Raw genomic sequence first — 10,154 nt, forward strand, 5'->3', positions numbered from 1 at the left:
AGGGAGATGATTTATCACCTGAATTCTTACATACAGGGCATACTGATGAGGTTTTCCAGGGTGTTGGGAAGCACTTCTCCTTAAGGCAATGCTTAAACAGTTTTGTAAGTATGGGGGCTGTTCTGGTTGAAGCTTTTTCAGCACTATAATTGGAATGCCGTCAGGAGCAGTTGCTTTACTGGAATTAAGGTTCTTGATTAGCTTGGCGACCTCATGCACAGATATTTGTATGTTGCATAGCGTGTTGTCTGTTATAGGAGGAAATACAGGGAGTTGATGGGCTTCGTCACTTAGGTATATTTAATCGCTAATTTATAGTGTTTTGTTTGATTTTTTTGTTTTACAGCATATCAATATGTAACAAAATAGACATGTTAAAACTCAGTGGTTAATATGCAAAACCAATAAATAGAATAGCCAGATAACCTCATGATTTTTGCACCCAAGGGAATCATGTCACTTAAAAATGACATTGTTTTTAACATAGATCAGAAGGCCACCATGTGAGGCATTAACGTGTCGATCTCTGTGTAAAATGACATATCCAGGAATATCTACTTTACAATTAGGCACACTAGAATTTAAGAACATTTCAGAAACAAAGGCATACAGAGGGAGACTGAGAAAAACACATGCTTTTAGTTCATAGAATTTACTTACTAACCCGTGAATATTAATATGTCAAAGTTTAGACATTTTGAGCAGCTATTTTGAGAATGTTGAATGTCTCAATGTAGCTGGGGCACGATGTTAAATTTTTATACTAAACTAATCCCTACTCTAAATTCTGAAATAATTGTTTTGTTTTTTTTTCAATACATAATCACCTACAAAATAAGAATCTTATCGGGGGAAGGGTTTACCTATGGTACTCGTCTACAAATTTATCAACAATTATGTAAATATAACATTTTTGAATATTCTTTAAAGTTCTTTGGTACATTTTAAAAATATGAAAACAGTAGAGTATTATTAATATTCCTTAGCGCAAGAATTTTTATCCAAAAAGTTTTAATTTCCGCCAAAAACCTATGATTTCAGCTTCATAGGAAACGTCTTTACTTTATCCCTGTTCAGAAAACTATACAAAACTAAAAAAAAAAAAGACACAAATGTTTGGGAGTTAACATCTTCGATATTGCCATTTTTACTTTATGTAACATTGATAAAAAAAACATTTTCCACTTGACTTTTTGGGACCCTTTTTTTTTTTTAAATTTGGCCAGAAATACTTTTATGGTCTGGTAATCCTGAGTTCTCTTGTGTTTATGTTTTATGTCCAAAACAAATATGGCCGACCAGACCATCGTGTCATGAAATTATGAAAATATATGCTTTTTGTAATAAAGCAGCAATATTTAAATAATTGCGACATAGCACTTAGGTAGATAGCATCACTTTTAATTAGAATTGACATAAAAAGTAAATAGATAACTTTAGTTTTTAATAAAATTAATTTTTTTTACTTTCAATTTTCGCTCTAATAACAAAGAAAGCACCTTAACGTCCAACATTTATTGATCTTTTTTTGTACAATTTTTATCACATACACACAATTTTACGTCGACTTTCTTGAAAAAATGTAAGTATCACTTAATTTTCATCTTTGCCAACATTTAATAATTCTCTGACTAAAAATAATTATCATATCATGGCGCCGGTTTTGAACTCTCCCAAGCTTTGTCACTTTCTTCGGGAGATATTGATTAGTTGCTAATCGCTTAAAGCACCCCTACTAGAGAATGTCGAGTGGTCCATTCTCCGCCATTTTTGCATCCAACCAGAATGTTCCTCTTCGAGGGAGCTAGTTTAACCCAGGTTAAGAAGCCTCATGCCAAACCTTGCAGTTGTGGAAACCCCCGTAGAAATACTAATTATCCCCCCCTCCACACACACATACCAATAAGCTTCAGAGTACAACGTTTTAACAAAACACGTTTTTGCATTTATTCACTGATCTTCCATAAGGATGGGGATACACTCCTTTCTTTTACGTTGCAATTTAATTGAGGTTTGTTTTTGTTTTTTTGTTTTTTGTTTTTTTTTCTTTTCAATCAAAACCCACCATAAGATAAAAATATTTCTAATATTAAAATCTGTTACTTCTTTTTCCACACCTTCTTAAAACGTCTATTTCCTCTCTTTCCATTATCTAACGCACACACACTCTCTCTCTCTTTCTTTCTCTACCCCCTTCCTTCTCTCTCTCATTTTTTTTTTTTTTTTTTTTTTTTTTTTTTTTTTTTTTGAAGATTCAGTTTAACTTCTCAGGCATTCCATCGAAATAACTAAATTATATTTAATTTCTTTCCGATTTCCATTTTCTTCCTTCTGCGTCAAACTTGTTAAACTCAAAATTATTTTTTAAAGCGAAAACATTTAACCAATTAAAATAATTGCTGAACGCTTCATACAGACAATTAAAGATGTTTTTTTTTTTTTTTTTTTTTTTTTTTTTTTTAGTTTATTGTAGTACTTAAACCGTTTTAAGTTTTTAGCAGTTGGAATTGTTTTCTTGTTCTTACCAACTTGCTTGTAAGTTTTTTTTGGTATTTTTTTTTTTACATTAGGTCCACATCCATAATTTTCTTGAAAATGACGACTTTAGTGGTTTTCAAGTAAATGCCGAATAAGAAAATCTCATTTAAATTTTGCAGAGACAAGTAGTTTTCGAGATATAAAGACCTGTATCATGCATTGCAATTCACTAGCGGCCATGTTTGCACGCGCGTGCGATAAACAAATCTATTTCTCTGTGACTGACACTGCCACCTAGCGGAAACAAATCCACTTTTTTTCCACAACGGAGAAATTATTAATGTGCATGCGTGTAAAACAAAACAATTATGACTTTTTCCACTTCCTTGAGTAATTTCATGTTAAGAACGGCCTTCGGAATAAACAGACCATTAGGGAGGGGTGAAAAAATATTTGCCCCAAATTTAACTGTGATATTCGTTGTCAGCATACCTGGAAATCGTTAAAAGTTGGTATTTCGAATGTAAATGATGAATTGGTGTGTGCATACAAACATGGCAACCAGTGAATTACAGTGTGTAATACAGATCTTTATGTCTTGAAAACTACTTGTCTCTGCAAAATTTAAATAAAATTTTCGTATTCATCATAGTAAAAAACCTTTAAAAGTCGTCATTTTAAAGAAAATTGTGGAGGTGGACTTAATATAAAAACTTACCGCTTTTTTAAAAACTTGCTTGTAATTTTTTGGCACATTCTTGCACTCGATAAAAACTCTAGAGAGTTACCTCGATTCCAAAGCCAACACAATCTAGACAATTTTTGAAATGACTTTTTGCCTGTTCATTGAGGAATGACTGAAATTTCCCGTACAGTTCTAGGAGGTCCATCCTCCTAGGCCACTGCCTCTAGATATATGCACTAATATGGTTGAAATTGATAAGAGGACATGATTTTGAAGGCTGGCTTATCATAATTTTTGTATAGGTTTCCGATTACTTTTTTAATGTGTTTGTAAGATTAAAGCCTAAAGTTAATCTCTAAAAAGAAAATCTATTTTTACATGTGAAAAAAAAAAGTTATAATGAAAATGTTTTTACGGCGGTAGTGGAAAGTTAAGCTGATGAGATGAACTCACCGTGCAAAATGGACTAATACTGCGAGGACAGAGAATAGTCATACTGCATGCTACGCAGCCCGAGATGAAACAAAAGGCACATACTGGCCAACTAGGCCATGTCTGCGAATAGCAAGGAACCTCATATTTTGGTCAGGAATATCTAAAGAGATTAGACAATCCATTGAAGTCTGTGGCACCTGCGCAACCTATGCAGACCTCCAGCCAACCAAAGCACAAATCATAGAACAAGTTCTGGAAAGACCTTGGCAACAAATAGCAGCAGACCTCCTATCACCAAACACCTCTTCTTCAAATGCAAAGCATTGGGAGAATGTAAGTCTCCCAACTTAGGTCAGCAGATGGCCTCTGACCCTGTTGAAACTGCAATGGCCGATGATCGTCATCTTCGTGAACGCTTAACAAAATTCTTAGCGTTGCAGGCGTTGTGTTGATTCCCACTGAAAATCAATTAACTTCTCATGCAAATCAAAAAGAAAACAGACTTGGGGCAGGGGGGGGGAGTTCTGGTCTACTAAAAGTTAATTCACGAAAATTACAGATGTCTTACATATATACAATTGTTCAGTTCGATTTAATTTCCCAAAACACACGTTCAACTTATTCTCTCGAGTTAGCGGTGATGCCGACGGACAGGTAGGGGTGATATCTCTTGGCTGGGGTCTCTCTCCTGAGGTCTGGCTGAATCTGGCCCTTTTGACGTGACACTTCCCTTTTTATACAAAGGTATCGAGTTAGGTACGGGTACCCTCTCAACCAATTATCAATTTGCACGTCCATTGCGTCAGGGGAATCCCCAATCCTATACGGGTGTGCAATTCTGCACCGTCATCATGTGCAAATCTGGAATTACAGTTAAACTGTATACCCACACTTTCAAAAGGTTGATACTTTGACCCCTTTCAGCAATCAACAGCCAAACATCCTTGAGCTAGGAATGTATGATTTCGTTCTAGTTTTCAAAAATGACATCACTTGTCATTTTTCTAAACCAATAAAAGTATATGTGTGTTTTCACAAAAGTTTAATAAACTTGATTCTTCTTTTCAGCTGGGTTGCCCGCCGAAGCCCAGGCACCTAATAATGCTTAATAATTAATATCAGCCTAATTGTCAGCCTTACAAGGTGCCTCGTGGGCCCCAAGCCCCCTAGTGAGGAGCCTGACCGCTACCAAAGGTAGTCATATCATAGAAGATCCATTCTTAGGGCTGTTAAACCTACGCAACATACCAACCAAAGAACTAAGCACCAGTCCAGCACAAAGACTCTTCTTGGTAGAAGGACACGGTCAACAGTGCCAGCTATTAAAATTAAAAGTTAAGCCCCTCTATCCACACTCAACTGTTGAAACATGAAGAAAACAGGAAAGGAGACTCAGACAGGGGAAAAGCTGAAAGGCCTCAACATTGGTGAAAATGTTCAAGTTCAACCATCCAATCCCTACACAAAAGAGTGAAGGAAAGCAACAGTCCGAAAATGGATGACTGGGAGGTCATATGGAGTAGACATAAGAGACAGACAACTATACTGCCGAAACAGGCAATTTTTGCGTAAAATGCCTGAGTCAAAACACTCCCTTGGGACACCATCAGACAACACGCACAGCTGACTTTTCTTACCTCCAATTATAAGAAGTTTGTTTTTCGGCGATTGATTAAATGAACAATATTGTTTGTTGTTTCTTTTCATTTTTTGTTCAATTTTCATTAATTGTCTTTAAAAACTATTTTCATTAATAATTAATTTTGTACCTCATCGTTTTTCATAATTTTTGGATATTTTCATTACTATGACATGACAATTCAGTAGATGCCATTGGTTTTACTCACTGTTTCAACTTTCAAATTTTGTTACAATAACAAAGAAGAATCGATTATTTTTATTTTTTTAATTTTTTCAACAACTGATTTTAAAGCCAACTTAAAACTAAAAAAAAATCTTTTTCCTTTTGTCGTGCCATGATATCATCTAGCACACAGTTCAGTCATGTGCATAGAGCTGCCATACACACGTCTGTGCTCTGAAACAAATTAACACCTTTTTTTGCTATGAAAAATTTAATGAGTTTTCAGGGGGAGTGGTATAAAATGGGTCTACTTTTTGTGATTATAAAACCTTGATACATGGACCTAGGATTAGTATTACAAAAACTTGGTTAACTGTCCTTAAATGTTAGATCAATTTGGAATTAAGGGCAATTTTATGTTTACTTTATATACGAAATTGATCCACACACTAAATTCTAAAATATTTTTTCTCTCTTCTTTCTGTGTTTGGCATGTCAGGTGCGGAAATCGTGAAAAGAAAAAACAGTAAAAACCTTGTTTGCAACTAGATTTTTTTTATATAGCATTAATTTGCATATGAGGGGAATAGCTGCTTTAAGAAAGATGAATTGGAGAAGACAGACAGTTGAGCGTTTGGTAATTGGGAGAAAACATCGAACCTGAGATTTGTTAGTGTGAATTAAAGTGTTAGTAAAAACGAGTTCCATCAATTTTCCTTTCGTGATTACAAGCTATCTCAGCTTGCTTTTATTTTAATTTTACATATAACCCTTACCTCCAGTGACATTTGGGCTTTTATAACTGGTGACTCCCTATTAAATCAAATGAAGTGGACAAATTCAACATCTGCTTAATATCAGAGTTTGATGGATCTGCCATTGAACCATTTGTCCTCAAATAGGTTGAGAAGGCTAAGCGTGTTTGTAAATTGTACAAAATAAAAAAGCCAACAACAGTCATTAGCTTTAAGTTAAGTGGAGGGACTTACGCAGTGTACCAACACCTTGGAGATAAACCAAACTTGGATAAAATTAAGCTAGCCTTTATAGAGAATTTGATACAGATCTTTTTTTTGCATCGCAGCAGTTTAATGACTGATGACTTCACCTCAGGGAAACGATCAACGTTTACTTAGTTGATTTATGAAAATTGTCATCAGAATTTGGTGGAGTGAATGACAGGATATTATGATGTGCCTTTTTAGTAGACTTACTTGAAGATATCAGTAGGCTTTAGCGAGCGTCATCACAGATTGACGCATTAGCAATTGACAAGTTATTGACCTGAGCTCAAAATATCTACAAGGAAATGGAAATAGAGTAGCAAACACTTATCATGCAGTATCTGGGCATTATGGAGGCAATGTGGATTCTTCCTCAGCTAGCGATAAGTGCGAGAGCTATGTGTGATATAACTGTGCAGGTCCTAATCATTTTGCTAAGGAGTCAAAAATGGTGTGTGGGATGTTTATTAACAAGTACAAAGAACATTATGATATTATCACTGCAATGACTTGATTCAATATTGTGCAATTTTTTGAGAAACGAATTTAGGGACAAGGTATCATCTCTACCCTTGCTTCTCGCCAAGCAATGAATGTGGAATTGGCATCAAAATTGATGATGTGTTCTGTTGGTCATAGTTAGTACAAATCGCTGTGGAAGAAGCAACAAGCAGATATTATGACCATCAACGGTTTATCCGAAACATTTTGTGACTGTCACGATCTGTATTGAGAAAGGTGATACAGCTGAAGTCGATGTCATGGTGATGTAGGAAAAACTCCTTGATTATGACCTATTGCTTAGAATTGATGCAATAATAGTTCTCGGGGTGTTATGATCACAGCAACTGGAGGTGTAACACTTGGTAAAAGGAAAGAAATCTGTGCATCTATTTCTATTGAGGAAAAAGACTTCTTTGCTACATTTGACCACAAAGAGGTAACCTGGCTGGAAGTGGGCTATAAGAAGATGTTTAAGGAAAAATGATGAGCTGAGTAAAGAGAAGAAAACAGATTTAAAAAGACTAAATGGTGTCAAATGATGTGGGTATCTACTCAGACTTGGCCTGATATATTATTTGATGTGATTAATAATACCGGGAAATCTTCTAAAGTGAAGTTACTTTTTGAAGCCACTATTATTGCTTAAATCAAAGACAGGTTCCATATCCTTTCCACAGCTGGGAAATCCTCCCAATGTTAGTTCACTCTATACTTCACACGACGTAGGATAAACATGTTACTGTTGGCCGGATGCTATATAGAATATCCACGAGACAAGGGGTATAACTAAATATGTAGAAAAAGGCCACCAAGTTCGATAACTCCAACTTAAACATCTATTATTCAATCTCAACGTTAGCTTACCTATATAGTTGCCATTTCAACTACATTTGAATCGATAAATTACATTATTATTCTTATGGTGGATAGAGGGTAGAACGTCTTTTCGAGAGGATGCCATTAATGGTTTTGTGGCGAACACAACATGTACATCAGAAGCAAAATAGCAGTTTTCCACTGTTGAGCTGATTTGCTTGGCGAATTTTTCACTCACTGTTCCTAACCATAGTAACCGAATGTAAATTGGACATTTAGTTTTATTTGAGAAAAATCAGTTATTTTCCTTGTTATTGTGGCGATGGGACAGGGGTTAATGCTTGTTACACTCTGAGACTTATTAGGTTAGAGACTGTTTTTTCTTTTTTTTCACTCTGTCTAAGAGGGAGAGACTGGTGTTTGGTGCATCAGCTCAGATGTGGCAAGAATACGCTATGCATTTGGGAATTGTGGCTTTCTAGAGATATTTGATATTATCAGGTGAAAATTTTTCTAGTCCAGTAAAGGGAGCCCACTTTCTTTACAGAATTTTTAGCAATATCTTATATGCATGTTCTAATTCATGTTACTTGTGAACGTTGGACTCTCAAGTAGGGTGCTATGAACCAAGGGAAGTTTTTTTTTTTATCATTGTTACAGGAAAGGAGCTTCGTCTTAATAGTATTAAATGTAACCATCCATTTTTTGCACACACGTAAATGTATACATTGCCAGTCAAAATGAACACACATACATTCTTCCACTAACAAAACAACCATGTTAGTATGCACACACCTTCATGCTTGTTCTTTTTACACACGACATCAACCAAAATAAACATGTGTACCCAATGCTTTTTTTTACACACAAAATAATTTCTCATTCCCCAAAACGTTCTTGGGCTTCTGTAAATTTTCATATTTTATGAATTCTTTATCTTCGTTGTCTTGAATTGTCAATAAAAATTAATTATTTTGTATGCACAGACTGTGTAATTCTTTTTTTGATAATGATAGCCTTCACGCATATAAGAAAAAGTTTATTGAATTCAGGAAATTGAATGTAATAGAAGAAATAACTTTTGCCACAAGAGAAAACCAATAAAGTTTTCTTGAATAATGGGTAGAGTTCACATGCATATTAAGTTTACTGTTCTGCCTCTATGTGCCCTTACTCCTTATGACGTCACCAAAGTTAGCCATTCTGTGGTTTTGGTTGGTTACTTGGTACTTGTTTACAGAAAGGTTGCTGCTCTGATGAAGACCGCAGAAATCAAAGGATCCAGATCCATTAAATTATCACTCTTCCGACATTGTCAAAAATCAAGAGGGCAATCGTTGAGCCTTGATCATCAAAGTTGTATGTCTGAGGAGGAAAGATCACTTTCAAACACAAAAAATAAATAACAATTCGACGGTTGTTCTTTTTTCTATAAAAATATTCTGACTAAAAATTAAAAATTTGCGTTTGTGTGGAACAAGAAAAAATCTTTCTTAATGCACTTTCTATTAAATTGTTTTTTGAATTTGATCTCTTATCAAGCCTGGACGATCTTAGTTTGTTGTTTTTAATCGTTAGGTCTGAGATCTGTCTCTTAATGAGGTGAAGTTGGATGGCGAGCAAAATGGAATCTCTTGGTTATAAAATGCAATTGATTATATGGTGACGATAATCCAGTAAAGAAACCTGGCACTGCCTGGCCCCCTTTGGACTCACTCCTTTTCTGTTAGCTTAGGAGGACACATTCTCCTTTCTCACTTTATCAAATTATTACATCATCTGATTTCTCCCTCTCTGTTAGCTCAGGTTCTCCTCTCTTCCCACTCAGATCCACTGACATATACTATTTCAAAATGGAATTTATTCCAGTTTTCACAAATTCTGGGAAAAATGTCAGTCATTTCTTTCCACTCACCTTAGATGACCTGTGTTGTTTACAAAGCTGACTCACCTCTCAACCAAAGTTCCTATTTACATGATGAGATAAACAATTTTTTTCTTTCCCATTTAATTTTGCTTTTCTCTAATTAAATTGCAAGTTTTTTTTTTCTAGGACCCCCCCCCCAAACAAACAAACAAATAAGTTTCACATCAACCTTTTTTCAATCCAATAATATTGTTACACTTTGTATGAGCATAACTTGCAGTTAAGAACTGCCGACCTCACTTACGGTTTCAATCTGCTTTACAAAATTAATCATCCTATTAACTGCAGGATGCCTACTGCATTGATGAATTAGTTTTGTAAGATTCAGTTCTTCTGTGGCTGCGGTCGACACTTCTGCTTTGGGCTTGATTTCCTTTGCTGCTTCAGTGAACAATTTTTGTGGTATCCTGGTCAAGCTATCTGCTGGATCTTGATCAGATCTCATTAAGGTTATGCCAATATTCATTCACAAGCTTGTTTTGAGTTTTGATTTTTGATCCA

This window comes from Euprymna scolopes, chromosome 32 (genome assembly GCF_053919585.1).
Source record: "Euprymna scolopes isolate OS-2025 chromosome 32, ASM5391958v1, whole genome shotgun sequence".
In the NCBI taxonomy this organism is placed as follows: Eukaryota; Metazoa; Mollusca; class Cephalopoda; order Sepiida; family Sepiolidae; genus Euprymna; species Euprymna scolopes.